This window comes from Mauremys mutica, chromosome 5 (assembly GCF_020497125.1).
Source record: "Mauremys mutica isolate MM-2020 ecotype Southern chromosome 5, ASM2049712v1, whole genome shotgun sequence".
Classification (NCBI taxonomy): Eukaryota; Metazoa; Chordata; order Testudines; family Geoemydidae; genus Mauremys; species Mauremys mutica.
In genome coordinates, this window is record NC_059076.1 from 23,481,265 (window position 1) to 23,498,586 (window position 17,322).

Below are 17,322 nucleotides of genomic sequence, written 5' to 3' on the forward strand. Positions count from 1 at the left end.
ATTGGTTTATTTAGGGTCATCTGCCTCAGCATTCAGAGTATAGATTTATTTTTGACACTTTTTTTTGTACAGTGGGATTACTCAAGTTTTTGCTAGTTTTGACTCATAAATCAGTCTACTTCAGTATTTGCAACATTCCCTTCATTTCCTTATCCTTCCTGCAAGGAATACTCAGAAACATAGGACATACTAAGGTAACATTACTTAAGCCAGGTCCACACTAAAATGTAAGGTCGACCCAGCTACATCGCTCATCATCATCAACATGTTCCTTTTACGCCTCTGGCGTTTAGGGCAGTGATGAAGCTCCTCCACTCCTGTCTGTTTCTGGCAAGTCTTTTAATGTTTCCCCAGGTTTTTCAGCTCAGCTTCCACAGCTCTTTGCCATGTTGTTTTTGGGTGGCCTCATTTTCACTTGCCTTCAGGTGTCCATCTTATTGCTATTCTGATGATGGAATCAGTTTCCATCCGAAGCACATGACCAATCCATCTCCACCGCCCCTCAGCAGGAGGGCTTTTCTCTCCTTACTCGTGTCGTTTTCCCCAGCACTGAGCTGTGTTACTTAGGCAGTGCACTGGGGAGAGGATTTGGACATTGGTGACTACCCTCCCAGTGACTTCTAATGATGAATCCTACACCAGACCACACAGCGCCAAGAGGCCGAGTTTCAAACCTACCCTTACATGTTTTGGAAATCAACACGCTATCCATTTATAAAAGAGGGATGTAAAGGAGGAGTTCATAGGATCTGTCTTGCTTTGTATTGAATTCACATGATATAAAACAGTGTTAGATTAGGTAGCTCCAACATGCCTATGGAACTTGGCAGCCTGTGGAACTTCGAGGAAGTGCTAAAACCTGGGAGGGGGGCATTCACCTCCCCACGTCCACTCCAATTGGCATCACTGAAAGGAAGAAATTAAGCTGTAATCTCTGGATGAGACTTTGCATTGCTGCAGTTAGTCGCAAAACTGCCATTTGCTTCAGTGGGAGCAGGATTGGGTCCAGGGACTGGGTGTTTGGCTTGATCATATGCTACTTACTTCAATATTGGTTGCTGAACAGATTAACTCTATACTCCTCCTTAATTAAATGTGGTGATAATATTCTGAGAGGTTCAGATGAAGCTTCAGAACAGATTTTCTCAGAGGGGGAGAGAAATAGACTGAGCAACTCTGTTTTCGCTGAAGGTTCCCTAATTCTGTTTTAATTCTGTTCAGCTGTCCACAGGTAGCCACGATATTGTTATGATTTCAATAATTAACATTTTAAAAATCTTGGCCAACGTCGTCTTTCATTTCCACTCTTTTACCATCAAGCTCAATCCATCATCTGACTCCTCAGGCAGTGGCTGTCTGCTGAATATTCATAGTGCTACTTATATTACTTATTCCTGTAGAAGCAGCTTTAAGGAGCAGGCTCATCTGATGCCGAGGGCTTGTAGGTTTCTTATTACTTCTCTGGCAGGGTAGTGGAAGATGGGCATCTTTTAAAATAAGAAACCTGGAATATTCACTCAATCTACATTTAAGAGAGTGTGACTTAGGGCCAGAGTCAGCTCCTATAGAAGCTAATGGCAAAATTCCCGTTGATTTCAATAAAGCAGGATTGGGCCATCAGAATAGAGGCAGTAGGGGAGGGAAGGGGAAAATTCATATTTATTTTTCTGGGTGCAGGTGGCTCTGGAAATGTCTTTTTAAATTACTTCCTAATTAGCATCGACTAGTGGTTTTCTCAGGTAAAACAGCAATAACAGATGGCTGCGTGATGCTGAGTATAGGCTCAACTGCTCTCCTAATAAATTAGCAGAAAGAACTTGGCATTCTCTTAATGCCTTCTTCCTCTAAATAATAGCCAGAGAGCTGAATAGCAAAGGAGAAAACACATCCCTGGATGTAGATTTGGATGCACTGCTTTCCAGTGTGTTTTTGTGAGTATTGGGAAGGAGTAGTAGAGGTTTGTAGGGTTCATTGCCAAGGGGGAAGATGATGAAATATTACTTTTGCAAAACAAATACATAGAACTGAAACTAGGCTGGACAAACAAAACACTAGATAATAAATTGAAGGGAATGACCTTCCATTAGCAACAGAATGCATTACATGATTTCCTAGGTCTTTTCCATTACTTAACTGCTGTGATTGTGTGAAAGTAAATAAAGCAAGGTAGTGATTTAAAAACTCTTTCCATTCTCTTCCTAGATTCCAGGCATTACCTTATCTTATCAGTCTGTTCCTCAGTCTTAACCTTTTTAAAATAAAATTTTGCATCTCACTTAATTCTTTAAACTGCAGATCTGTCAGGATCCTGACAAGGGCAGTTGAGACTAAGAGTCAGAGTAGGATCAAACCTGACGCTCAGAGTAGCAGAAGACTTTGTAGTCAAGTTCCAGGCTGGGGTTGGTACCAAAGTCTGGGTCAGGAGGCCAGGTCAGAATCAAGCCAAGGTTAAATCCAGGAGTTCAAGACCAGGGAGCAGAAATGGTTATGGAAGCTACAGGAGATTCACACTGTTGCCTGGATACTTCTGGAACCTGGGTCGATAGAGTGCAGGGATCCATGAGGCTGCTACCTGTTACATCCCTTGAAGCAGAACTTCCCCTAGTCTGTGTTCACAACAGGTCATGACAACTGGAGTGCAAGCTGGTGACACCTGTCACTGGGAGGCAGCATGGAGGTTTCTGCTGGCTGACAGCTGTGCAGGCCTGTTTTCAAGACCTGATGGACCTCACAGGATCTAGTTTGAAAAGTGACCTTCTGAAAATGGCGTCAAAGGGTTCCACATTGTTTTGTCTCAAGAACCCCAAATCATGTTTGCTCAATTTAAGTGAAGAGATGCTTTCCCTAACAGGGAGTGCTGCAAATCCATGCCCCATCCCTCCCACCAACGACATGCATAAGTGAGTGTAAAGGCAGCCTAATTTGGAGTAATGTAAATGACCTTCTCTCTCTTCCTTCTAATGATATGTTATAACAACTTGGACTCATTGATACATATTTTTATAAACTCACATCCACTTACCAATGACTAGCCTACTTCTCAGTTTGGCTCACTGAGCTTAGCTGACTTTTGGACAAGCTAAATTGGTATAGCTTTTTCAGTGTTGCAAAAAAGCAACTAGAAGAAGATATAAGATGATAATAAATTAACAAAAATACCCTTAATCCACCTCCCACACTAACTTCCATCTTCCCACTCCTGGACTTGTATGTTACACCAACTTAAGTCCAAGAGAATCTAGTGAGAATGTGTGAAGGAATCTAATATATGTTAACTTAAACACCACCTCTAAATTTACTCTTGAGAGTTGAGCTGGATTTTTTCTGTACATCCCCACCAATACTAAATATTCTGCTGACAAAATTAAGCTCGGAATTCTCCCTATGCAAACCCATTGTCTTCAGAGGTTCTTTCCAAAACACAATGATCAGTGTTCTTGTTGGGCTCCTATGGCCTGCAGTGCCTGCTCCCTTCACCTGCAGCAGTTCACTTTACTGATTCACAAGTTACAAAGTACTAAAGCTAGTACTTTCAAAACTGTGAGGAAAAATTTTTAATTTCGGTATTTTCATTGATATTTTTCCTGTTTTTCAGCCAGTTTATAGTGGTCAAAAATTCTCAAAGAAAATAAATTTCAATGAAACATTTTTGGCAAAAAAATTCCTGCAGACATTTTTCTGCACTTATCATCCGGCTCTACAAACTACCATGCTGATCAGTTGTACAGGTGACTTAGTGCTTCTCTTTCACAACTCTTGTGTATGGCCCTGCAAGTTTGAACCGGCTATTAACAAACCTGTTGATACATTAGCCAGCTCACGTTCCCACAGAAGTGTTGCCTCAATAGGGGAAACAGGTGTTCAAACTAATATAAAAAATCTTTGTGATTCTGTTCTGAATACACACAGAGGGAAAAGATCTATTGATTGCTACAGCACATTTTTTTACTGAGTGCTTTGCCTGATCATAACAGTTTAAGCAACTTTTTCCCAGGGCAAATTCTCAAAACAAATTCACCCTGTCCCTTTTAGTTTTCAAGGTCAGGATTTACTCACTGGTCTCTCTTTCAAAACTTTTATGAGCTTGTTAAAGAATTCTTTTTCTCTCTGAAGGTCTGAACTACATTTAATATTAGTTTATGTTGCTTACTGACAATGAACTCACAGAATCCCTGGACACATGATAACTGGCATTAGGGTCACTAAGGCAAGTGTTTCACTAAACATTCAACACTATTTTTAGTTCCTGTACAAACTACTTGTTGTGAAGCCCAGAGAGCTGCTGTATTGTGATTACGAGGGGTCCACCAACAAGGGCAAGAAGACCAGAGAAAACAGCTTTAAGTAATACTAAAGATTTCCAGTTGGGGAAGGAGACCTAACCAAGATCAGGTATTTTAATAAAAATTATCTTGCTATAATCCACAGTTAGCACAAGAAATAAGTCAGTCAGTTTGAGACAGAGCATGAAAATTTTAGCATGTCCTCTACTATCTGATCAGGTCCTTAGAGATGTCATTCCATAAATTCCTGCTCTGACCATCAGTTATTAAATCGCTTAATCTCCTCTCGGTATCCTTCTGTGGGATCCTCACAGGAGCTGAGGCAAAATACCAAAGGGCAGTAGTGCAGGGGAGCGGGGAATAGTAGTAAAGAAATCTTATTAAAGTTAGTGTACTGTATTTATTTGGGGGATTTTTTTGCTGTCTGTAAGGCATGTAAGGCATGCTGTGATCTATTCCTTTCTACTAATATTAACAGCTTGTGAAAGAAAATACTCCCCATCTGACCTCCAGTTAGGCTGAGGAGGATATTATCAGAACAGAGTGTTTGGGGTGTTGGTACTGGCAAAGACCAAGACGGTTCTTTTTGTGTGTTTGTTTATTGCCTAAAGAAGGGTTCCTGGGTAAGCTGATTGGCTCTGTCCCATGTTGTGATTCTCAGATTCACTGCTCTTCTGACCTCCCATTGTCTGAGCTGTGATTTACACAGCTCAGTAACCCTTGTTTAGGGTCTCTTTGTCTCCCGCACTTTGTCTCTGCTCACATTGCACTGACCTTGTTTCACTCGTCATTTTGTTACCTGAGTTCAATAGCAGCCAGTGCACTACCGATGCTAAGGAGAGAGGTAGTTGCCATTCCTGGGTGATGGAGTCATGGGAGAAACTGCAGAGAACAAACAGATAGTGAGAAAAGCGACAGGGCTGGCTGTGCTGTAAGCAGTTCACAACAGCAGCAGCTGCTCTGGCTAGCACACTGGAAGTGCCTACATTGTTACTGATTCTTCTGGAAGTGTGTGTTTGTGCAAGGTGAGAGCTCAAAGCTTTAGATTTATTTGATATTTGCTTAACAAGCACATTTCCAGCTGTTGCGGTGGTCATTATTCCATTTAATATCTGGTTCTGTCAACATCTGTTTATTATATTGACTATCACAGAGACAAGCTATGTAAATTTTTTTAAATCGTTTCTGCATTCTTGTCCAGAGGCAAGATTTGATGCTGTATCAAGATTTAGTTCTGACAATTTTTAAAGTAACATTTTAAAGCTGAAATAAGATAACTGACAAACTAGGCTCTGCAGTAAGTCACTGTGCTCTTGAATAGTGACTGGGTTTAGGTGGCATAACTTTTACACATTCAAAATACTACTGGTAGCCTAAAAAGCACTTTAGAATTCTTAATAGTTTTTCTTAGTATTGTGTAATGTATTGTGAATTCCTTGCAGAGGGGAGAGAGAGCTTACAGGATTGCATCTGCTTTACTGCATGTAAAATAACTTCTCAGTACATTTCCCCCCATATTTTAAAAACGCCACTTTGTTATTACTCTTTAGAAAACAGAAATGGAGAAGAAGAAATTGTGAACTTCAATTATATGCAGTAATGTAAGATGTTATCTATCTAGCAGTACATTAAAATTACTGCAATAATGTAGAGAAACTACATAGGTATGTAATTATATTCTCTTCAATCTGTTCTCTTGTGTGTAGGTTCTTACACTATATTCATCATTGTAATATCTGAGCTCCTGAGGTCAGGTTTTTCAGTTCTAGTTGAATATGCTTTATTTGACGGTCAAGAGCATTAGCGATAGTTTTAATAATCAATTTCTCACCTCATTCCTAGTAAGTGTATATATTCTTATGCTTATTTCTAGTGTATGTAACATATCTCTGGCAAGGTTCATAGGAGTCAAAGATGACAGGAATAGGGTTATAGGTTGGACGTGTGACTGCTCATATATGCTAGGTTTTTGAATGTCGATTAGACTGGTGGTCAGATACTAAAATTAACAGGAATATCTCATTCACAGATTGATTCAGATTTATCTCAACAGACAGCTCCTGCAGAATGTAAAATTGCCTAACATTCTGGTTGGTGAATTTCATCCCAATCACTGAATGTCTTTATTTTTACAATATAAATTATAGATAGATTGTTATATGACCTGAACCGACTAACCTGCTACTCCATAGTCTAGAGGTATGATGGGATTTACATATGTTGAATAATTTAAAAAAATAGTGATTTCTCCTGAAAAGATGAGGAAAATAGTAGAAGAGTTTAAAACTCTTAAATTATTAAAGATATATTGAAAATTGATCAACCCCTTTCTGTCACTTAACTCCATCCCATAGTACTAGGAATAAGAAGTTGCTTAGTTAAACTAATGTTGAATAAATGTAGAACAAATAAAAGGATATGCTGCTCCACGCAGCATGAAATCAACCTGTAGAATTAACCACTGCAGGATAATGAGTCAAGCACTGTGTCTGGATTGTTAACAAATTTGGCTAATTTTATTACCTTTTATGTAGAGTATGATGGGTGAACTCAAATTTCATGCATCAGGCTGCAAGTTGATGACTGACAGGGGTCAGAGAGGAATTCTTCTACCTTCAGTCTTATGTTTAGTATTGCACACCTGGTTACTGTAGTAAGTTTTATATTTGTGTAGCTAAAGTTAAGCACATAAATTCATATTTGTGCACCAGACCAGAAAGAAAGGAAGGAAGGAAGTGTGATTTTTTCAGAGATGCTGAGCACCTGCAGCTCCCTTATAGCAATCAGTTTATTTAGTGCTAGGTAGTCATTCATACTCACTCAATGGGACTACTTGCAGAGCAGCGCACAATGTAAGGGTGTCACAATCTGGCCTTTTGATGCTTAATGTAAAGCTTCACCCAAACATGAAAAGTTTGGCCTAAAAGCATTAATGGAGGATTTTTCACTTTCTTTGAACTATAAGGTATAGGTCACTGCCAAAGAGAGAGTACAGGACTTACTGGTCCAAAGATCTTGTCTGCTGTGGCAAACAGTGTGTGTGTAATGAGAATTGTATGCACACAGAATACTCCAGACATTTCTGAAGAGTAGCAAGGCAATGTAAAGGTTAATTAGAAATGCCAAGATCAAATGATTCATCCACTGTTACCTTGAATGTTTTGTGTTCTTAGTGCTTATCCATGTGTAAAAGGGGCAAGGTATATTAACCTCCAAGAACACAGTTGTCCATTCCTAATGAAACTGTTTACATCTCTACTATTGTCTCTAATCAGAAAGTAGAGGGACTACTGTTATGCAACGAGAGGTTATTTTGGAGAGGAGAGCAAGGTGTTGTCATTTTTTAATTTAGAGATGCTGCAGCATGACCATAGCTGCCTCCTTCTTTCCCCTTCCCCACTCCTCTTTTCTCTGGTTGGGAATTTGGCTTATCTTTATATTCTAAAAATTCTAGCATATTGTGGTATCACTGTGCTGAGGACTCTCGCTGTCTTTTTCACTTGGTGATTTGATCACTGATTGATTCCATGGTTATGTATGCCCTGAAGAGAAAAATAGCTACTCGGTACAGGAAAATATTAAGGCTGAATTAAAATGTACACACTCTTTGAGGTAGGAACCATGTCCTGCTATGTGTTTGAATGGCACCCTACACAATGGGGACCACATCTTGTTTAGATCTTCTGGGTACTGTTGCAATCCAAATAATCGTAAACATGGCCCTAAGCCACTTTTGGGGCAGAGAAAGAGGAGGAGGGTACTAGGGGGAAGGGGAACCTTCTACTAGGGTGAGAAGGAGCAATACAAAATTGAAGCAGAAAATGTTTTGTGTCCCCTTCTGAGCCTGGGGCCTGGTTGGTCTGTCTTGATTGAATGTGAGGTGGACATGGATTTGCCAGTCCCAAATCCTCCAAATGCAAAGCTATTTACGTTCCTAAGATACTTATATAGCTCTCGTTACCAAAGTATCTGAGATTCTCAGTATCTGGAAATAATTTATCCTCACAGTACCTCTGTGAGGTAGGTCAGTGCCACCATTATCCCCACAGAGAATAAGTGACTTGCCCAATATTACTCAGAAGCCTGTGATAGAGCAGGGAATTTAACCTCAATCTCCTGGGTTCAGGGCTAGTTCCCTAATCACTGTAGTGTGTTTCTAGTTCTTCATCCTTCCTAGTTTGAGTCCCAAACAATGGGGCTTCCTCATCTTTCTTTGGGTGACTGTTCCACATCCTAATGTGTCTTCCTGTCAACTCAAACCAAGTTTCCCTTTCCTTACACATCCCAATAAGTGACCAGATTTCCAGCTCCTGTTTACTCATCCCAATCAGTGACCAGTGTATTGGAATGCTAAGCAATTCTGGAAATCTGGCCATGTGGCTCACAATGGCAGTTTCTGTGCGTAGAGCACTTTTGAAAACCTGAGCATTATTTAGGTGCCTTAACTACCATTTGAAAACTTGCCCCCCAATTTCAGAGCTGAGTACTTTTGAAAATGTAAAGTTAATTTTAAGGCTCCCAAGAACACCCGGCTCAGGTGGGGGTTAAAGTTAAAGGTGACCAGGCCTTTCCTTTCAAATTCCTGGACCATGAAGCATGATAAGATTCTACGCAGGGGTATTTGTTTATTGTCAAAGGCACTAAACCAAAGTATGGTACACTGACATTATCTTCATATATCCAGTTTCTTGGAGTTTCTTTTTAGAATATATCACTTTTCAAGGTGTACATTACTTAATTCTGTTTACTTGTTTGTATCACTGAGCTTTTGTTCTTATATGGCTATGCAGTATGAACAGCAGCTAACTTTTTGGATGCTTCTCCAAACTCTCTTCGAGACACTTAGGTGTTCAGAATTGGGTTGGAAGCCTCAGTAGAATAGGCTTTCTCTTAAGATATCTAGTATAGTGCTTCAAGCAAGTGTCCAGATGTGTGAAATTCAGATGGAGAACACTTAATTTTCTTAATATTTTCTATCTGAAAAAGAGCTGTATTTTTGTTTGGCTGGAGTTTTTGGTGAAGGTGAGGATGGGAGGTGATTTGTTTTCTTTCCACAAATGGGTTTATATGGGTCTCGGGATCAATCTAAGTAGTCTCAGTTTTGTGAATTATTTTCCAGTACTCACACACAATCACACTTGCTAGCTCTTCTAGAAACAGGGTAAAATTTGATCTCAACTGAGAGCAAAATTGGAAAAGGCTCGATTTGTGGACAGGAAAGATCTCTGTCAGGCCTGGTCTACACTGGGGGGTTGGGGGGGATCGATCTAAAATACGCAACTTCAGCTACGAGAATAGCGTAGCTGAAGTCGACAGTCGACATATCTTAGATGGACTTAGAATCACTTACTTCGCATCCTCGCAGCGCGGTATCAACGGCCACTGCTCCCCCATCAACTTTGCTTCCGCCTCTCGTCAAGCTGAAGTTCAGCAATCGATGGGAGAGCGATTGGGGATCGATTTATCGCATCTACACTACAGGCGATAAATCAATCCATGATAGATTGATCTTTACCCGCCGATCTGGCAAGTAGTGTAGCCGTACCCTTAGTGACAGAATTAACACTTTACACAGATCAGTCAAGAAAGCCAAGGAAGCCATGAATGACAAATAATGTTCATTAAAACAAAAACCTTGTGTTTTAGGGTTAATACCTGTAATGCTCATTTATCTTTGCTGCTTAATATCGCATCCAGAAACTGCAAATGAAAGACGCTAACAACATCTGACGGTACGTCCAGCTTCCCTGTTTACATTCTGCTCTAACTTCTAAAGTGTTCATTTGACCCCCATTGAATATTTGCATTGCTAGCAAGCTGGAACTTTAATCAGAAAATCTTAACTTTCCAATAGTAGATGGATTGTAAACAAAAATGTTCTCTCTAAAAGTACAAAACATATTGAGTAGTGGATTTTGAATATTGATATCTCTTTAAGGCAGTTGCTGATGCAGTCGTGTTAGGGGTGGAAAGATACAGTTCATTTTTGCTTTCATTTATTCTACTTCCTACATCCCTTGCCACTGTGAGCCCTGCTCTTGTGTAAATGACAGAATGGTTGCTTGATGGATGCATAACACTTCAGCCTTCAGAGGTAAAAACTAATGCCATTTACAGTGGGGAGAGCCTGGAAATGTTGGACAAAAAATGACTAAAATAATTGAGGAGCCTCATGGTCAAAAGCTGGAACAGACATTTAAAAGTCTACACACAGGAGTGTGTCATTAATGGGAGTGACTTTTCTAATGCAATATATATTTTATTTAGCCTTTCAGAAACAGAAGAGCTGTGATGTATTGAGTGTGAACCGAACCACCAATAGAACATTTAAAAAAAAAAACATTCAAGGAGAGTTTAGAGTGAAATCCACTGTCCTGAAATTGGGTCATAGATTGATCACACTTTCTCCTCCTTCAGGTTTATGAAATATTACAGCGCCCTGGTCTTGGACAGCTCAGAGTTCTGTAACAAAACACATTCCATTCTTGGCCGTTACTGACACTGATCCTGTGCTGTTCAGATCACTGTGCTGGCATTTTGGGGGAAACAAATAAGCCCAGTGCTGTATATTTGCACATTTTTCAACTCAGAAAGTTGTGGTAGTTGATTGGAATATCACACTAATGGTCCAGTCATCATGTATAGCACAAAGAAGCACCCAGGGGGTCAGTGTGCCCTGCCCCGCCCCCAAATACGCTGAAACAGAGGTGTGCTGTGTGTAGTTTTAGAGTGCAGGAGGCAATCAGTGTGAGCAGGATAGGAACAGACACACTATAAGAACGTGCAGAGGGAGCTTTTGAAGAGGGGTGATGTGAAACGCTGTGGGATTCTCCTTGGAAAACTCTAGCTGAAGCAGTCAGTGCAATCTTTGGAGTACAGTTCAACTGTTCAGCGCCCCAGTGCAGTTTAGGCAGCATTGATCTCCTGTATATCATCTTAGTCACCAGGCAAGATAGAAGAGACAGCAGTGAACTGTTTCATTTCCATATCCCCTTTGCCATCCACTCCATCACAGTCAGACTAGCCCCACTGTGTAAGTACCAGAATCAATATTCCATCATACCGGTGCACACCATTCTATAGCCATAATTCAGATTTAGTAACAGTAATTAGTAAATTAGTAATGTTAATGGATTATGGAATGCATGCGTAAACAAGGACTGTGAGGGACACGACAGTGTTCTCTGTCAAACCATAATAAGATAAGCAGGCGATTCCTCCATCATGTAGCTCTCAGGTTTTCCAGTGTGCGGTTGCCCTGAGGAAGGATGTGATGTCCAAGCCACTCATGGTTACCTAGCTGTGCTCCTGCTCTGGCAGCTTTTGAAGAGCAGCATGGGGTGAACTGACTGTGGTAGATATGACAAGATCCTGGACAAACCTTATTGAATTAAGTATTTTAGGAGTTCATTGTATTAAAAACACAATGTTCATGTACTATTGAGGAGACCACAGCATTTCAGGAACTAAGAACATTGGGCGGAGGAGTGGGGTGGTTAGGCAAATTCACTCAGGTTGTAACACCTCCAGGAGAGGGGCTAACAGGTCCTGGTTCAAGCTGGATTCTCTTAGGACCAAGAGACAGAGAGGAATTTTTTTATATATATAGCTTGAGTTATACCTAACTTAGGGCCTTCTTTCTGATCCAGCAAACAGACAGGGCCTCTGGTCCAAGTGGACCCCAGTTTTTAGGAATGGAGTTGGAAGGTTTTTGGCCCACTAAAGCCCTGTAAGGGTTGGGTTTTGGTTTTGAGATGAGGCTGTGATGAACTTGTGACCACAGGAAATACCATGTGGGGTTTGAGGGACTAATCACCAACCAGAGTGTTTGTTGGAGTGAGGGGGTAATCTCTGGTAAACTTATTAGCATGCATATAGGTTCTGTTATAGTTTTTAAGATGTTTTCTCTGTAATGCTTTTAACTTAAGAATACATGTGATTGCTTATAAAGAACTGTCCGGTAACTTATAGCTGTGGCCGGTACACTGTGTACTGTCTCAAACCTCAGGTATAAATGAAACTGAATAAACGGGGGTAGAATTTTGGTCATATTTATAGTTAATGATTACCTGGTTAGCTCTAAGAACCATTTGATCCACGTTATGCCTTGAATCTTGTTGCTAGCCAGGCAGTTTGCTTATATAGAAAACTGGAAAGTAGTTAAACCACAAGATTCCAAGGCTGGAAGAGACCTTTGTGATCATCTAGTATAACACAGGCCATAGAACTTCCCCCAAATAATTCCTAGAGAAAATCTTTTACAAAAACCATTCAATCTTGATTTAAAAATTATCACAGATGGAGAATCCACCACAACCCTTGGTAAATTGTTCCAATTACTCTCACTGTCAAAAATGTACACCTTATTTCCAGTCTGAATTTGTTTAGCTTCGGCTTCCAACCATTGTCTCACATTATGCCTTTCTCTGATAGACTGATGAGCACACTGTTAAATATTTGTTCCCCATGTAGATACTTATAGACTGTAATCAAGTCACCCCTTAACCTTTGTTAAGCTAAATAGATTGAGCTCCTTGAGTCTATCACTATAAGGCAGGTCGTCTAATCCTTTAATCATTCTCGTGGCTCTTCATTGAATCCGCTCCAATTTATCAACATCCTTTTTTAATCATTGGCACCAGAACTACACACAGCATTCTGGCAGAAGTTGCACCAGTGCCAAATATAAAGATAAAATATCCTCTCTATGGCTACCTAGATTCCCCTGTTTATACATCCCAAGATTGCATTTGCTCTTTTGGCCACAGTATGACATTGGGAGCTCATGTTCAGGTGATCATCCACCAGGACCCCCCAAGTCTTTTTCAGAGTCACTGCTTCCCAGGATAGAGTTCTCCATCCTATAAATATGGTGTATATTCTTTGTTTTGAGATATAAACATTTACAATTAGCCATATTAAAATGCATATTGTTTGCTTGCACCCGGATTGACAAGAGATCCAGATTGCTCTGAATCAGTGACCTCCCCTCTTCATTATTTACCATTCCCCCAATTATTGTGTCATCTGCCAATTTTATCGGTGATGATTTTGTTTTCTTCCAGGTCATTGAATTTTTTTTTAAATAGCATGGGGTTAAGTACTGACTTCTGAGTGACCTCTTTGGAAACTTACCCATTTACAATTGCATTTTGAGACCTATCAGTTAGCCAGTATATAATCCATTGAATGTGTGCCATGTTAATTCTACATCATTCTAGTTTTCTTAATCAGAATGTCATGAGGTACCAAGTCAGTGCCTTACAGATGTGTATGAATATAGGTCAACACTTTCACCTTTATGAACCAGACTTATAATCTCATTAAAAAAATATCAAGTTAGTTTGATGGGATATGTTTTCCATGTTGATTTGTGATAATTGCATTGCCCTCCTTTAATTGTTTATTAATCAAGTCCTGTATCATTTGTTCAATTATCTTGCCTGGGATCGATGTCAGGCTGACAGGTCTATAATTATCTGGGTCATTCTGTTTACCTTTTTAAAAATTGGCACAACATTAGCTTTCTTCTGCTCTTTTGGAACTTCTCCATGCTCCAAGCTTTATTGAAAATCAACATTAACAGTTCAGCTCTGTTAAAAAAACTCTTGGATGCCAGTCGATTTTAAAGTGTCTGACTTTAGTAGCTTCTGTTTTACATCCTCCAGAGATACTAGTGGAATGAAAAGAGCGTTATCACCATATGATGAGACTATAACCATCTGTTTTATTTCCAAATACAGAACAGGAATATTGAACACTTTTCTGCATTATTATTAACTAGCATTTTCATCTAGTAATGAACCAATACCATTTGAGGGCTTCTTTTTGTTCCTAATGTATTTTAAAACTCTTTCTTAATACCCTTATTAACTCTGATTTCTCCTTGTGCCCCTTTGTTTCCCATATCAATTTTCTACAATTCATAACTTCTCATTCATATTCATCACTATCAACATCCCCTTTCTTCTGTTTTTTGTTTGTTTGTTTATTTATTATCACTGCCTTCATTTCCCCTCTAAACCAGTATGGTTTTTCAATCAGCATGGCCTTCTTCCTCAGTTGTAGGATTGTGGCTTTGTGGGTGTTTAGTAAGGAGTTCTTACACAATTCCCAATTACCATTCACGTTTTTCTGATGAAATTCTTCCTCCCAGCTGATTTGGCTCATCTAGCTCTGCACCAACACACACGCACTGAGTAACAATGTGACAAAATCTGCTTGCTTTGGCAGGGCGAGTAGCTCCCACCTTCCCTTCCCCCCACTCTCCATAGTTTGTTCATTTAACTTTCAGTTCGGAAGACTCCCGTAGGTAATTGACACCAGAGCTTGGAAGACTTAATGGAAAGATACATTTCTTTAATGGTTTTAGTGCCTAGGGCCCACATTTTGGGGGTATGGAGGGGAGGCAGAGCTGGGTTCATGCATTCATAAAGTTTAAAGCCAGAAGCGACCATTGTGATCATCTAGTTTGACTTCCTGCACAATAGGGCTTAGAACTTTACCCACTAATACTTGTATCAAGACCAATAACTTGTGATTGAATTAGAGCATTAGAGCAATTCCCAGCTCAGCCACAGCCAGACTTCCCATGTCACTTTAGACAAGACACTTATTCCACTCCTGCCACCACCGCCGCCTCTATTTTGTGAATCTAGCCCTTCATTTGCTTTTGTTAAAGATGCACAAAACAAACTTATTTGTTTGATCCAAAATGGTTTTTACAACTTGTTTGATTGGCCAAAAACACCAAAAAAATTCAATTTTGGTTTGACCCGAACTGAACAATTTTTTCTGGAACTGCCAGTGAACTGAAAAATCAGTTATTCAGTGGAAATAAAATCCAGTTGCATATGGTCTGTAATTCAATTTTCTTTCCATAAGAAACGCCTTTCAGTTAAGGTTAATGATAATGTATTTTTGCTGCTGCTAGGACTACTTTATGCAAAAACTGCAAGTACTTCAAGATGGACTAGAATTTATTCCATTCAGATAAGATTACAAATACTGGTCATAGTTTGAAAATGCAGTTGAATATAGCAAATGATACTCGGCCCAATTCTCCATCCATGTAAATCACTACCATTTTCTTCACCAGATGCAGGATCTGGACACACATCAGCAAGTGCAGTCATGCAACAATAAGGTTGTATGAAGTGGTTTAGATAAAATAAGAATCAGCCTGAACCTAGCCCCAAATTGAGACTTAATCTGGATTGTATTATATTTGATCTTTGAAGTTCACCTACTTCCCAGAAAATGTCTCTTCACCTTGAATGGTCCATTGAAATATGTGTTAGCTACTCATGCTAAACAATCTGTTCCACCTCATATTTAACTGTGACACCCTGAATATGTTTCTCAGACCTGAAGAAGAACTCTGTGTAAGCATGAAAGCTTCTCTTATCAACAAAAATTGGTCCAATAAAAGATATTACCTCACCCATGTTGTCTCTCTTCCCCCTCGAGGCTAAAGGAAGACTTTGGCATAACATATTTTTATCCCAGTGTTAATAGGAGGACAGTAGATAGATTAAATCCAGGCTGGAATTATGGTTCTGCTGGGACAGTGTGCATCATCCCATCTGACAACACAGTTTTAGCCTTAGTGTGCAGCTCATGTTTAAAACTTTTAAGGAGAGCTACTACTCAATTGAATTTAGAGCTGTGTATTACCTTGATTTTTTTTCCTCACTGAAGCAAACTAGGCTGGAGATATTGTAGCAGTGAATTACTGGAGCTTTTAACTCTGGCGCAGCAGCATAGCATTGCGTTTTGAAGGGACAATCCTCAGTTAAAAATCGCAAATTCCAGCTTTAGTGTATTAATTAAGGAGTTCATTATAGAGGTGGATTGGATAGTAGGTAAGAGGTTTAACCCTCTGTATCTATCCTCTGTTGACTCGAATACAAATATGCATAAAGAGGCTGATGAAATGAGTTTGATCATTTTTCCTCTAGCACCCAGTGGATGTTTTTTCACATCACTATAACTCTGCCTGTTGTGGAACCCAGCAATCTCTGCTCTGGCATCACTCAGTGCTGCAATAATAAAGGTATATAGGCCATCGCTTGAGCTGTGTTTGTATAAATACTAATGAAAGGAGAGGTGACATTAGAGCTGTTGTTAAAGAGCAAACAAATAATGTTAGTAAAATGAGAAGAGACAGGCCTGCCATCTCTGACAACAATGTGACATTTGGTTTGATAAACGCTGAGAAATCAACTCATTTCTATAAAGACAAACCCACGCTTGAAAAATATGGAAAAAGCTATTGAGTATCTCCATAGATACGATATGGCACTAGATACTACTTTTCAGTCTCCTACATTACAGATATTGTTAAGGCATGTATTAACTAGGTAGTTGTCTGAATAGCAAATTGGAGACCGTTGATTGTTAGCAATAGTTTTCCTGAAGTCCTATAATCATTGTTACTAAATGTGGAATGTAAGGGTGTTGTGGTTGACTGAATGCAATTTAAACTGGTATGCTTAAAATTGCTTTTTAGCTGTTGTAAGGCTGTGTGTGTGTGTGTGTGTGAGAGAGAGAGAGACTATTTTGATGTTTTGTAAATATAAAAATGCAATGTTTCTAATATTTTAAAACATGTTTGAGGGACTCATTGGTTCAGGGGCTTGATTATAGGACACTGTTATCCTCTTTTGCCTCTGGGTTTGCAGTCCAAATCCAGCCCAGGTCAGTAGTGACCACATGTTGTTACCATCTCATGATTGATACCAATTGGTGTTTCACCATTAATCCAGCATTTTGGCACACAGGGTCCACATCCCAAAAGGTGCTCTCACTAGAGACAGCAAGGACTGAATGTGACTGGAGAAGGCATTTTCAGGTCAAAGTTGGGACACTAGTGGAGTGGGAGGGGAACCTTGTGCTACTGCTGCTGTATTGTACCTTCTTTGGACAAAGGGTATAAAGGATTTCAAAGCACCTGAAGAAAACCTGTACCTCTTCCTTTTTGTCACCATTGCATTGCTCAGGGGACTTCCCCGTGTTGCTGATTGGTGGATATCTTGCA

At 39.8% G+C, this 17,322-nt stretch overlaps 1 protein-coding gene across 13 annotated transcripts in view; it reads left to right on the forward strand.

Annotated features, from left to right (window-relative positions):
- Window positions 1-17,322, forward strand: part of ARHGAP24 (Rho GTPase activating protein 24) — a 536,453-nt gene that overhangs the window by 411,978 nt on the left and 107,153 nt on the right. Inside the window, exon 1 of one of the 13 annotated variants that reach the window (XM_045019060.1) lies at window positions 4,275-4,392. The exons of 10 other annotated variants lie outside the window; for them this stretch is intronic. The gene's annotated coding sequence lies outside the window, so the exon portion shown is untranslated. Of the gene's footprint in view, window positions 1-4,274; window positions 4,393-5,289; window positions 5,309-5,860; window positions 5,948-17,322 lie in introns of those variants that run through there. 2 more of the 13 variants (XM_045019061.1, XM_045019059.1) reach the window with 2 other exon arrangements.